The sequence below is a fragment of the Diabrotica undecimpunctata genome, chromosome 5 (genome assembly GCF_040954645.1).
Source record: "Diabrotica undecimpunctata isolate CICGRU chromosome 5, icDiaUnde3, whole genome shotgun sequence".
NCBI lineage: Eukaryota > Metazoa > Arthropoda > Insecta > Coleoptera > Chrysomelidae > Diabrotica > Diabrotica undecimpunctata.
In genome coordinates, this window is record NC_092807.1 from 34,960,906 (window position 1) to 34,974,900 (window position 13,995).

General features: G+C 32.2%; 1 protein-coding gene across 1 annotated transcript in view; it reads right to left on the reverse strand.

The window, feature by feature from the left end:
* bru3 (CUGBP Elav-like family member bruno 3) overlaps positions 1 to 13,995 on the reverse strand; it is a 540,316-nt gene continuing 526,321 nt past the window's right edge. The window contains exon 12 of the mRNA XM_072531874.1: positions 1 to 13,995. This exon is cut by the window's right edge and continues 16,305 nt beyond it. The gene's annotated coding sequence lies outside the window, so the exon portion shown is untranslated.

Genomic DNA, 13,995 nt, shown 5'->3' on the forward strand with positions numbered 1-13,995 from the left:
TGCGTTATATTTAACTTTATTAATTTATAATTCTTTTATAAAGTTTCATATAAACTGGATAGCTTTTCAAAATAAATCCAAATCCAAAAAAATTCGAATGGCTCAATTGAGGTTCAAACTTTATATATTTATAAATTAGTTGCAATACTGGATTTGGCTCTATTTCGAAAACATGTTAGTAATAATAATATAATAATAATAATAAATGGCGACATGACTTTTTTGAAAACTTCAATAAGAGATTATGTGAAGATTTTGAGCATTTTATTGTAGCTCAGTCATGCCATTTGAATTTTGCATGAAAAAGTCTTCTTTACAACTAGAAGAAATTAGCATATAGTAACGAATATTTAAAATGCACCTCTGAACTTATCTGTAAATTCAGAAAAGCGTACACTTCATTGTATTTACTGTTATGATTAGAAGAGATAAGCTATTTTTAAGAGTTTGTTTTTAGAAAATTACGCAAAGTAATAACTTTGCAATTTTTAAAATCAGATATTACAGCAGCCTTACAAATATTCTTTATTAAACTCTCTGCAGTGACAATAATATTTGATTGTTATCAGTACCATCATAAGTATTTCGAAAAGACTTTCTCATGCCCTATATTAAATATTTTGGACTTCAAAAACCCTCCCTAAATACGGCGGGATGTAATATACAATATTCCTGATATATTAAAAGTTATATTGTAAAACTAATTCTTTCATTTCCATTATGTACTTTATAAAACACCAGCAAAATTGACAGTGTAAAAAAAATAATGTAATTTTCGTACACATATCTAGTGTGTGTCTAATCTAAGTATTAAAAATGCAGATATAAAATATTAAAAGCCATTTTTTTTTGTTACATTACAATTATAATACAATCTATTAGCCAGAGGTGCACATACTCTTTGCGTAGACTGCGACAAACGATAAGAAAACTAATAAAACAGTTTACACCGTTTGATAAAAAATACGAATATAAGAATTGATATATGACATTAACCTCTCTCAAATCAGACGTGGATGTAGAGTTGTTAAAAATTATGTTCTCATTTAACATGATCAATAATTATCAAATCTTTTGTGTAGAACTACGCTTTGTAGACACTTCTAAATCTGAATATGAGATTAAATATTGGTCCTGTGACTAAAAATAAATAACAAACTTTGTTTTTATTTATAATAGTACAACCAAAATACCTTCCTTGAGGCAAGTTAAGAAAGATTAAGTTATAAAGGCCTTAGGCTGCGATATTGTTAATTTAGATCAGGTAATCTGTAGGTAATGACCATTAATATTTTTAAAATCTTAAACATATATTTTTAATACTTGGACAACTAGTAGACACTATTTGTAGAAAGTTCACGCAATCAATATTTGTCTATTTTTATTCATATGTTTTTACAATATCGTATTACAAGTTTAGCAGATTATAAATATTTTAAATTTAAATTATCTACTATTATAATATAATATATTGTTAATAATTTATTTATAATTATTATTTTGTGTAAAATGTAATAAAACTCGACATGCAACGGGGTATGACTACATTTGATGTTTAGTTTTATTTCTTTTTTTTTTTCGATAGACAATAGGTACTCGCGTTTTTTATAACAATATCTACAGTTAAACAACTAAAATATCAAAAAAGAGATTAAATTTATTTTATAGTAACAACATTTACAAAGATATCGAGACACTATAAGAAAAAAGATAAAACTTGGTTTAAAATAATAAAATATTTGAAATTTAAAAGTAATAACATCTTTAAAATCATACCGATTTTCTTTTTTATTAGCTTATAATTTTACTTCATACTGGTTGGTTGCCTATTTTTCCGTCGATGCTTCTTGACAAGATACCTACATTCTCGCAACAAAATCTGTTTTCGTTTTTTTTCATATTTTTGTTCTTTAATTGCTTATTTTATCTTTGGGCATAGGTTTACATTTTTGTATTGTTTTCCTTTCATATTGCCATATTTCATATATTTATGAATTTTATGGTTTGTTATTTTTTTGCAATAATTTTCCATGCAGTTTTTTTAATGCTTACTTAACAATCGATCTCTATATATCTATAGCTCATTATCTATTTATATTATGAATATAGACCTGGGTCTCCAGATTCTTTTCCACTCCATCTCTTGATCTAGTATATTATTATGTTCTAGAACAACGGTCGGCAACTGGCGGACGGCGGTCTAACTCCTGACAGCAGAAGGTCGAAAACTGGACCACCAAAAAAATTTTAATATTTCAATCACAATAATTTTAAATATAATTTTTAAAAGCCTTTTTCTACGTTTAATTGCCACCTTAGAGTTGGCAATACCGCTGCCGCTTAGCTTGATCGTATCGAGAAAGTCGTAGTCATGTAGTATAGCTGACAGCAGAGTGTTTGACTGAAGTTGAAAAAAGTTTTTGACTGAATGGACTGAACAGTATTGTTTTATTCTTACTGTTAGAGCTGGCAATGTTCCAGTTTGCTTAATATATAATAAAACTGTCGCTCTTATTAAAAGTACAAATTTACAGAAACATTGAGAAACGACCCATTAACAGTTTTATTTAAAGATTCCTTTGGAAAGTAAAGCTCAAGACATATCTAGCTTCTTACAAAAAAAGCTCATCCATACTACTTCTAAGTATGAGCGAACAAAAAAAATCTGCAAACGCAACTTTGCGTGTATGTTGGACTCTTAATAAATACCAGAGTCCATTTTTAGACTCTGTTGCCGCAATTGAAGGTGTTCCATTGTCAGCAAAAAGCGATACAAGAAGAACTGAAATATTAGCTGGAGAGAATAAAAGGGGTTTGGCCGATCTTCTGAAAAAGGCGCCTTTCTAGATCATAGAACTTGATGATGAATCATGTGATATTGGGAAGAATAGCTTGCAGTTTGGACGTTTAAAGGCTAGACTCGTGGAGAAGATTTATTCGAGTCTTTTGATGAGGTTATTACAAAATCAAACAATAGGTACAATAAAATGGTGTCTTTGTCAACTGATGAGGCTCCAGCTATGGTCGGCAAAGAAGAGGGCTTGTAAAGCGGATCAAAGAAAATAATGCTGGGCTACTATCTTATTAATTCATAATTCACCAGGCAGCCCTATGTAGAAAACTTAGTGACACTGAAAGAGGTAATTAATCAAGTTGATTAATTTTATGATATATCGTTCTGCTCTTCAACACAGGCAGTTCAAAGTTTTTCTATCTGAATGTAATTCAACGCACTCTGGCTTACTTCAACAAAACAATATTCGTTGGATAAGTAAGGCTAACGTTTTTGGCAAATAAAACAAGAAATAACTACCTTCTTAGAAAACTTGAAAACCCAAGAAGCAATAAACATTTGGAGGTCCTGGCAAACGAAAGAAGTATGTTAGCTATGACTTTCCTTAAAGACATTTTGCCACACTTAAATGTGCTCAATACCGAACTGTAAGGAAATTAGAAATCAATATGTGACCTGCTACAAATCAATGTGTCATTGTTCCGTCGCAAGCTTAATATTTTTAAAAGACATTGCAAGTCAAGAACTAATTCACTTTAGAAATACAAGGTAGAAAAGTTGTCGGCATTCTTAAAAGCGCCTTTGGCAGTTCCTCCAGCAGGAGAATGGAGTGATGTTACTGCGAATTTGTTCCCGATTTCAAAGCCCTTGCTCCAAATGGAAATTATAGACATGCAGAAAGACATTTTGTAGCAAAGATATAACACTGAATCCATCCAATAATTTTGGAGTAAACATGTTTTAGAAAAATATGAAAACTTCAAGTAAATAGCAATTTAACTTGGTACTATATTCGGCTCCACATTTTTTGTGAAACTTCGTTTTCAAAACCGAATTGTTTGAAGAATAAATATCGATCAAGATTGACAGACGCCCCCAGCTTGAATCTAACTTTAAAAACCTGGCTCAAGAACACAAGTGTAATTTTTCATATTGATTTTAAAAATGTACGATAGCAAACCATACGAGTGCTTATTGGAGTAACTTCGTGATACGCCTCCGCCGAGTTAATCAAATTTAACGCATTAATTTGATTCACTTAATGGAGGCGTATAACGAAGTTTTGTCAATTTTTTTCCTGGACCTCCCCAAACCTATTTTATAGTAGGTATATCTGGACCCCAATCAAAATTAGTTGCCGACCCCTGTTCTAGAACGTCCTATCTTCATTTAATTTTTGTTTCCACCCATCTTCATATTAGTTTTGAAGCATGGCGACATAATTAATAACCACAGAATGGTCGAGGGCGTCTGCTGTTTCAGTTATACTCCTTTTTCATTTTCTTTGTTTTTTCAATCTCTCAATGATTCTCTCTCTCAGCATTTGCATTTCTCGTTTGTTTTTATATTCCAGCATGTAATTTTTGATACATGTTTACATCAGGGTTCTGTATGTTAGATACAGATAGAACATGTACATACATCAGATATATTCGATCTTCATTCAAAGGTATTTTTATTGTGTCTAATAAACTATTTTTTATTTATTAATAATCTACTTATTTTATATTTATTTTAATGAACAGAATCAGAGAATTTCATAAAGCTCAGATGTAGGAAACCGTTCAGGACCCAAGTTTAACTCATACCTTGTTTGACTGATCCATTGCTATAGTTCGCTATGAATATGTAGCTTTTTTGGAAAGCTAAAGTGATAATTCGGAGAATGGCCAAAAAGTATAGTATATTTTCCAAATAAATTATAACTTCTGCAGCTTCGTGAATATTTCTGGACCAGAACTTTTGCTTTTCACAACTATGACGGATGTCATGACACTACAAATGATGTTTATATACATCTTATAAAGTTTTTAGTCATAATAATATAAGTATGTTTGTGATTGTCTGATTCACGTTAAATCATATTGTTTTTTCAATCTTTCAAGCTAGCCTCATGCCTATAAATCTACTTGAATTTGCTAAATACACACTTACTAACAGCATCATCTCGTTTGTAGGTGATATTCACGGTATAAACTTGATTATATTTTAAACTTGTATGACGTGTTCCACAATACATAAAAACTTTATATTTTTCCCTTTGGAATGCTCGTTTTCGAAAGTTAAAATTCCAAACTAATATTAATAACCGATGCCTCTGCTTTTTGGCTACATTTAAGATAGTTATAACATTTTTAATTTATTTATAGAATTACGCCTTATATACAATTTGTTTAAATTATTTGGACGGAACAAGTGGCTAAAGCATTAAAATCAGAAACGACAAAAAACCAAAAATTATTTTACGCATTCATATTCGGTGTATTAGTCACGAGAATGCTGCAGAAGTAATCAGTAATACATTGACATGTTATTTACTTAAGAAGTTTCCAGTTTTATTGAAACATTTTTACATGAAAATTTAATTCAGTATTTTCTTGGTATGTAGACGAAAAAACTACTTTTTGGTCGGCTATTTTAACTAGCGTGAAAAGTTAAAAATTGAATGCTCGATAATAATAATTAAACTCTCAAAACTTATTCTGAAATAAATCAGTAGCATCCTATAAAATACTGTTTGTTTAACTGTAGATCTAACTATGAAGCAATTCTACATAGTAGATAGGTAATGGTAATAAGTTAAAATAAATAATAATAAATATAATAAATAAATAACAATGTTTGAAATAGTACACTAATTTGAAACTCAAAAAAGACTAGAAAGATAACAGGTTACAGAAGATTGGTATTGGTCCCAGCATAAAAATGTTGGGTAATTTAGCGACAGTAGACCACCTTATTAAATTATGGCACTAAATTTTTGAATACTAGCATAAATAGTTTATAAAACTAAGCCCTTATAATATTTGTAATACTGCATTTCTTAATTTGTCTAAAGTATTTAAAAATTTTTATTTTATTTTAACAGCCTGTCAACGAAACGGTTATAAAATATTTGCGATATTACAAGGTTAAGAAAGGATTCACCTAAAAAGAATAAGGCAGTACGCAAAGCGGTTGTTATTTAAGTGGCTTAAGAGAAGCGTAATCGTTAAGCTCGAGAAGTGATGGCAACTCTACGATGCATGTACAGACTGCCTTAAGCTTAACGATTATGTTGCTCCTACGAATAGCAAGGTGAACTGCCTAAATCCAGAATTTAGAATGAAAGTCAGCACTTAAAAACAACCTTGTTGTATTCAATTATGAACATCACTCGAAGAAACGTGCAAAGCGGGTACTAGCACTGTGCAAAACTCCATAAAAATTGTAGTTGAGAAGGGTTCCAAACAAGTTAGTCAATGTAGCAGTGCCGAACGTGGAATTCTAGTAACAACTTGTGCAATCATTTGTGCTAACGGCACTTCCCCCAGCAATGGTGTTTCCGAGAAAATAATTCAAAACTTACATGATAGCTCGAGCTGCAGGTGTGGCTATTTTGACTCTACCTCCACACTCCACAAAATGCAGCACTTAGATATATCGATATTTGGACCATTCAAAGCACATTACAATGCTGGTATATATTGTTGGCTCCTACGACATCCTGGAATTCCCATGACTATTTACCAAATAGCCGAATGTATTGGAAAAGCTCATGCAAAATCCTTAACTCCTTTCAATATAATGTCAGTATTCCAGAAAAGTGGAATTTATCCATTTAATTCTCCAATCCTTGAAGACACAGACTTTTTAACATCAGCAGTATTTGACAGGTTACAACAGGAAGATGTCCTAGATTATGAATTACCTGGACCTGCCACCTTACAATTTCGAAAAGAGACTACACCAGATACTGAACGTGCTGGACCATCTGGCGCACAACTACAGAACGAGATTACTCCAGAAATAAGTAAACCTTGGCCATCTAATATAGCATTACAGCTAGAAACAACTATGGAAAATAAACTTCCTGCATTTGCTAGTCCAGAAGACTTCAGAGGGTATCCAAAAGCACCACCCCGTAAAGATAACAAGAAACCTAGAAAGCGAGGTAAAAGCACAATTATTACTGACACACCCGAGAAAGATGCGTTGATAGAGAAAGAAAGAGGAAAAGAAAAAGCACTAATTAGTAAAAAAGTTAAAGATTGTTTAAAGGAAACAGATAATGATGATAATTGGATTCCTGAACACCCTGATGAAGAACATGAATATTTTCGAAGTGCTAATAAAGGCCATTTCGTGTTGGTACGTTTTCCTAAAAAGGTCCACTATGTTGGAAAGCTACTTACCGATGTTAATGGCCAAAATGATTGTGAAATTTCATATTTATGAAAATGTGAGAAAATGGGTGGTTCTTTTCGCTTTCCTCCACAGCCTGAGTTAGCTCTAGTGAATAAGTTGATAGAAAAATGGTTATACCCCAACCGGTTTCTATGAAAAATCAACGCTTGGCAGATTATTACAAATTTAATATTGACTTTGGATCGTTAGATGTTCGATAAGAGCTTTAAGTGGTCAAAACATTTTCTTAAGATACTCTAGATATCGATTGTGGTACACAGTGAAACAATTTTCGGTATTTTTTCTTAAAATTCTATTTTTTTTTTCATTATGTGAATTTTTAGCGAATTTCGTCCTTGGAATGTTAAGAAAGAGTTAGTGTAACATCTTCTTCTAATGGCGCTACAACCCTTTGTGAGTCTTGGCCTGCTTAACAATGTTCTTCCATTCTGCCCTGTCTGATACTTTCCTTCGCCACTGCCTGATGTTCATGGTTTTAAGATTCCCCTCTACGTCATATATCCATCTTTTATGGGGCCTTCCTCTTGTTCTGTTTCCTTAGGGCTTCCATTAGTAGTTAGAGTAACATACTGCTTCGAAAATTTTCCTTTAAATTCAAAAATAAATTTTTAGAACTCAAAATCGTTTTTTTTTTGTTCCACTGTGTACTACTCTCCCCTACTCGTATACAATATGTACCTAGGTACCTCTGTATAGACGTTGAATACAAATACATAATAGAAGAAAAAAATAAAGTTTTAGAAATAATAGTTCTTTAAAATATCCTTCTAATGAACGTATATATCGTAACCAACAAAATTTCAAAACATCGGTGACATCAATGTAACACCATCGATGTGATCGTTGAACAAATGCATAATTTTTGGCGCTTATGTGTTGTTTCATGAGTGAGTCAATTGAGTGGTCACAAAACTGTTATTTACGAACAATGAACATTGTGTTTGAAAATGTGTGATGTTTATTGATAGAGCTGTTAAAATAAGTAAAAATTTAATAAACCACTTATACATATTATATGAAATTTTATTTCTAATTTTTCTCACTCTAAATATTTATGGCAATACAGATTATTATTACAAATAAAACGGTAATTATAATAAATGCAATATATGATCGAGATCAAACTTTGACTAGAAAAATAGCAAACTGCTACTAATAAAGCGCTTAAATTACACAATAATTATCTTAAGCAGGTAACATAGTTTGTCCGTTAGTTTTTCAAATAAATATAATAAATACATACAATCTCTATTTAAGTACAAGTTATAAAAAAAATAAATAAAAAATGTAAGTAAACTTAGTATCAAATAAAAGGTTATTTTAAAAATACGACTAGAAAAATAGAACACCTTAACTTAGCCTATATTGCACTCAGTTCGTAAGCTACTATCACTATTCTTAATACAGCTCAAAAGTTGGTCTACTGCGCACACAATTGAAAAGTCAACGGTTTTAACGAAAAGACCCAGTACCTGGCAATATGTGAACATACGCCAAATGTGTTGTTTTTTAATTTTTTGGAAAAGACTAGATCTAAAACCCCTAACACTACTCGTAGCTACTAATAATGAATGAATATGGGTCGATGCTTTATGGGAAATACTGATTGTACGGCATTTTGTAAAGTCACAAATATTATTTTACTTTTGCAACCACAAATAAATTTATTTTGAGTCAAATAAAATTACAGCATAATGTTTTTAGTTGGTTGTGCAAGCTGAAATAGACCAAAGAACAGAACAAAGTTTTTAAGTGTTTAAATTTTTAATTAACCGCTTAACGTACTCACCCGAGTTAACTCGGTATTAAACTACGTTTTTATTTTTGCATAACCGAGTTAACTCGTGCTTCAAATATTTCTACGATATAATTGCGCCTACGCGGTTTAAATCGTCTAGCGATAAAAAATAGTTCCACAACTTGTTTTCTCGTTTCTAATTTTAAACTTCCTACGATAGACCGCCGGCCGGAATGTTTAGTCAAGGCCAAGGTTAGTCAAGTTTAGTGCGTTTGGAAGGCAGATATAAGTGGCATATTTATTCGTATCTTGCAGTCCGTTAGTTATTTTTATTGTTTTCTAATTCTTTTATCTACTGCAAAATGAGTAGTGATGAGAATTAAGTTCAGATGTATCTGATGTCGAAGCTAATATGGACAAAAGTGGTTCAGATACAAGTATCGACCTTTCTTCAGAAAATTGTGTGACTTCAGATAATACTGTGAGTATGGCTATGATACGAACATGGTGTAAATTACAGCCAAATGCTCCCGCACTCCCATATTTTCCTTTTACTGTTGTTTCGGGTATCAATTTTACTGCTACCGACTGGAATTGATTGCAATTTTTTGAAGATTTCTTGGATGATGACCTAATATATACTATTGTAGAAGAAACTAACCGATATGCGGATCAAAACAATAGAGACAGTAGTTGGTGTCCGCTAACTTCGGCGGAACTGAGAGTTTTTTTGGGCCTTATTATTTTGCAAAGCATGATCAAGAAACCTGAGATACGACAGTATTGGTTTAAGAATCCACTGATGATGACACCTTTTTTCTTAAAGTGTTTAAGAAATAAACGATTTGAAGCAATAAACCAAAACCCTCATTTCAGCAATAAGGATAATTTCGACGCCGCAACACATCCTAATCTCAAGCTGAACAAAATTTGGCCAGTGTATGAAAAATTATGTGCCAAGTTTCGTGATGCAGTGACACATGTAAAACATATAACCATCGATGAAAGCCTACTATTATACAAAGGTCGGCTTGGATGGATCCAGTATATTCCAATGAAAAGAGTCAGGTCTGGTATAAAAACCTGTCTATTGTGTGAATCAAAACGTGGTTACGTGTGGAATTTTCGCATTTACACAGGAAGACAGACCAATCTTGATCTAGATTACGCAGACCTTCCAGTTTCAGCTCAAGTAGTCATGACTATGTCGACGCCATTACTCAATCAAGGATGGTGTTTGACTATGGACAATTTTTATAATTTACAACTTGCTGATATACTTATTTCCAATAACACCGATGTGTACGAGACATTGAAGTTATCCAGAAAAGAAGTTTCGAATGGGCAAGGTGTGTGCTCTCAAATGGAAGGATAAAAAGTATATATCATTCAAATCAACTGTCCATTCCAACGCTACCCGGGAGGTAACAAAAAGAAATTACACAAAAGTTAAGCCTACAGTTGTTATCGACTACGAAGGTCGGTGTCGACCGTGTCGATCAGCATCTAGCAGATTACAATCTTCCACGAAAAAGAGGAAAAAATCCAACTCGTCAATGTGGAGTATGTAGCGTTCGAGATGCGCGTGAAAGAAGATTAGAAGAGAAACAAGAGGTAACTGGAGGGAATAAATGATCTTTAGTTTATAGACTGGAACTAATACAACTTAAAATGGAAAAATATCATCCAGATAATTTCGCATGTCACAAAGGACGTCCATCAACGAGTTTTACACCTGTTAGACTCAGAGGTCGTCATTTCCTCGAGTATATTTCGGCTATGGCAAAAAAAAACAAAATCCAACTCGTCAATGTGGAGTATGTAGCAGAGTTCGAGATGCGCGTGAAAGAAGATTAGAAGAGAAACAAGAGGTAATTGGAGGGAATAAATGATCTTTAGTTTATAGACTGGAACTAATACAACTTATAATGGAAAAATATCATCCAGATGATTTCGCATGTCACCAAGGACGATGATCAACGAGTTTTACATCTAGACTTATAGGGCGTCATTTCCTCGAGTATATTCCGGCTATAGCAAAAAAAAACAAAATCCAACTCGTCAATGTGGAGTATGTAGCAGAGTTCGAGATGCGCGTGAAAGAAGATTAGAAGAGAAACAAGAGGTAATTGGAGTGAATAAATGATCTTTAGTTTATAGACTGGAACTAATACAACTTATAATGGAAAAATATCATGCAGATGATTTCGCATGTCACCAAGGACGTCCGTCAACGAGTTTTACATCTAGACTTATAGGGTGTCATTTCCTAGAGTATATTCCGGCTATGGCAAAAAAACAAAATCCAACTCGTCAATGTGGAGTATGTAGCAGAGTTCGAGATGCGCGTGAAAGAAGATTAGAAGAGAAACAAGAGGTTTCTGCCGTGACTGTGACGTACCTCTGTGTGTCACTCTTAGTTTTAGAGTGTATCATACTGTTGCCAATATTTAAAAATACGTGAATTGTGATTTTATTTTCTTACTTGTAGTATTTTTGATGTAAAAAGATTAGGCCCGAGTTAACTCAGATGAGCGCATGAGGGTATTTGTTATTTTATATATGTTTTACTGTTATGTTAACTGTTTTTAAATAAAACTTGGATATTTAATATATAAGGCTCAAATTCATTAAACAATAAAGTGAATGATTTGACTGGTTCCTATTTGACACACGTTTTTGATTTTAAGTTGTTTAATTTTAAAAATTTATTTTGAGACAGATTTTATGTATTTTGTAATAACTTTGAGACGTTTACAAAATACCACAAAGTATCAGACCTAACAATAAGATTTTAAGCGCTTATTGTATGTATGCATTAAATTATAAAAGTTGATGATTTCTACTTAAATTTTCTTTGAAGACAGGTACATTTCTTGTCTGTGACAGAGAAAGGACCATTAAATTTTGTATAAAACGGTGCACTATATGGACCCCAATATATATACAGCATGGGATGAGATGGAAAAGGTGTTGTAAGAATTATAATACAAACTTTTTTTTAGCTATTTCGATATTGCTAAATTGCAGCTGGATCTAGACTGGATTTGGATATTTTATTTACCAGGATGAGTTTACTTTTATAGTTGTTTAACATAAGTATAATAAATTATTTGGATCATCTATTCAATAACTGCAATGCTATTTGAATGAATGTTCCAATTAAAAGAATTTGCAAGAAAGTCCCATATACGGTAAATCTTTGAAAATTGTAAAAACTATCCCAATAATTTATATTTTTATCTATAAAATCAAAATTAGCAATTTTTTAGAATAGTTTTATATTTCCTTTTTAATAAAATTATCTTTCAGTTGTTATCCTAATCAGTCTTTGATATCAGGGATAACTAAAAATAACTTCGTAATTTCCAACAGCTACATTAGATTTGGGAAAACCAGAGCATTCTGGTTTATCATTGTCTTTCCAGATAAGGCAACCATATTTTTAAGAGTCGGGGATCTATGGTTACTCACATTTTTTATAAAATTATTTTATACAGAATACTGTTAAGTCTATTATGTAATTGTAGAGACACATAATGCAAAGTTAACTGTTCTATAAATCAGTCCTTTTCAAATTTTTCTGCAAAATTTGAGTGAAACACAATAGTGAAAAACCGGTATTATAAGTTTTACGTCACACTAGATCCAACTACAGAAGTTTATTTAACGAAAACAATATTGTCAATAAATAAGTTTGTATTATTTCTTCAAACAAACCTCTTTGGACGAGATAGCGACTCGCCATTTGGTTGCGGACACGAAAATATGTTCCGCTCCCATACGATGAAGAAAACAGTTACACAAATAATTGCAAAAACATACCCTGTATCCTTGAATCACGTCGCTGCGTTTAGACATTACTTTTACTGTTCTTATCTGATTGGGGAGACCACGTTTGTATGTTTTTTTTTTCGGGAGTTGCGCTTCAAAAGTGACCAGAAGTACCAATATAAACAATCTAATCAGTTATTTATTAAGCCAAAAAGTTAACATTTTTTACGTAAGAGTGAGTTGAGTGAGTAATCATTAAACTCAGTTTTATAGACATGTTCAATAAAAGCACATTCCGAAAACAATATAAGTTTAGCCATCTGATGTCATATGTATTCTTGGTGTGGTGTAAAAATACAGTTTTATGTCTGATGTGTGTATTATTTAATATAAAATAAATTCGAACTATTTGTTTTTTGAAAATTCTGGTGTTTTGTGTTTTGGTGACATATTTTACTGCATTATGGTTTCTTCACAGATTAAGATACAACTGTAGATACTTATGAAATAAAATATTCCATTAATTATTTCAGAAACAAAAAACAACCAGATAGAGAGCCCGAACAAGAAACAATTTTGGAGAAAATCAATTACAACTTCTGTAGTTTCACCCGGAAGAGGACACAGACGCTAGATCAACAATGATTAGATGAGAAATGAATTAATATTAGTGAAACATCAATGGCAGAAGAGATATACGAAAATATATTGGATAGCATAAAAAAAACCATCATACGGTTAATAGAACAACATATGGCGTAGAAACATGGATCAGGACAACCTTAATTACCATAATAAACATTAATACTCTTGAAAGAAAGATATTGAGAAGGAGATTGGGACTCATTGGCGACAATGGCATATGGAGAATAAGGCTTAACAACGAGATATATTAATATTACAAAGAACCCTCTATAACAAATTATGCAAAATTAAAAAAGATTGTGATTGTGTGATAATAACACCTAGTAGAATGCTTAGTGGAACTATGTGTCGGCTAGTAGGAAGTCCAATCAAGAGGTGGGTAGACGAAGTGGAAACCGATGCTAAATAGACATCGAGGGTGAATAACCGTGCCATAGGAAAGAGAGAGAGAGAGAGAGAGAGAGAGAGAGAGAGAGAGAAAGAGAGAAAGAGAGAGCAGCAAAGGAGCTGAACTCTGATTGACCTCTTAAAGACAAAATTATGTTATGGTGGAACGACGAAACAGAAACCGCTGTAAAGAAAAAAAGAAAGCGCATATTAAATGTCTAAGTAATAAACAAGAAAAAAATAGAGATAA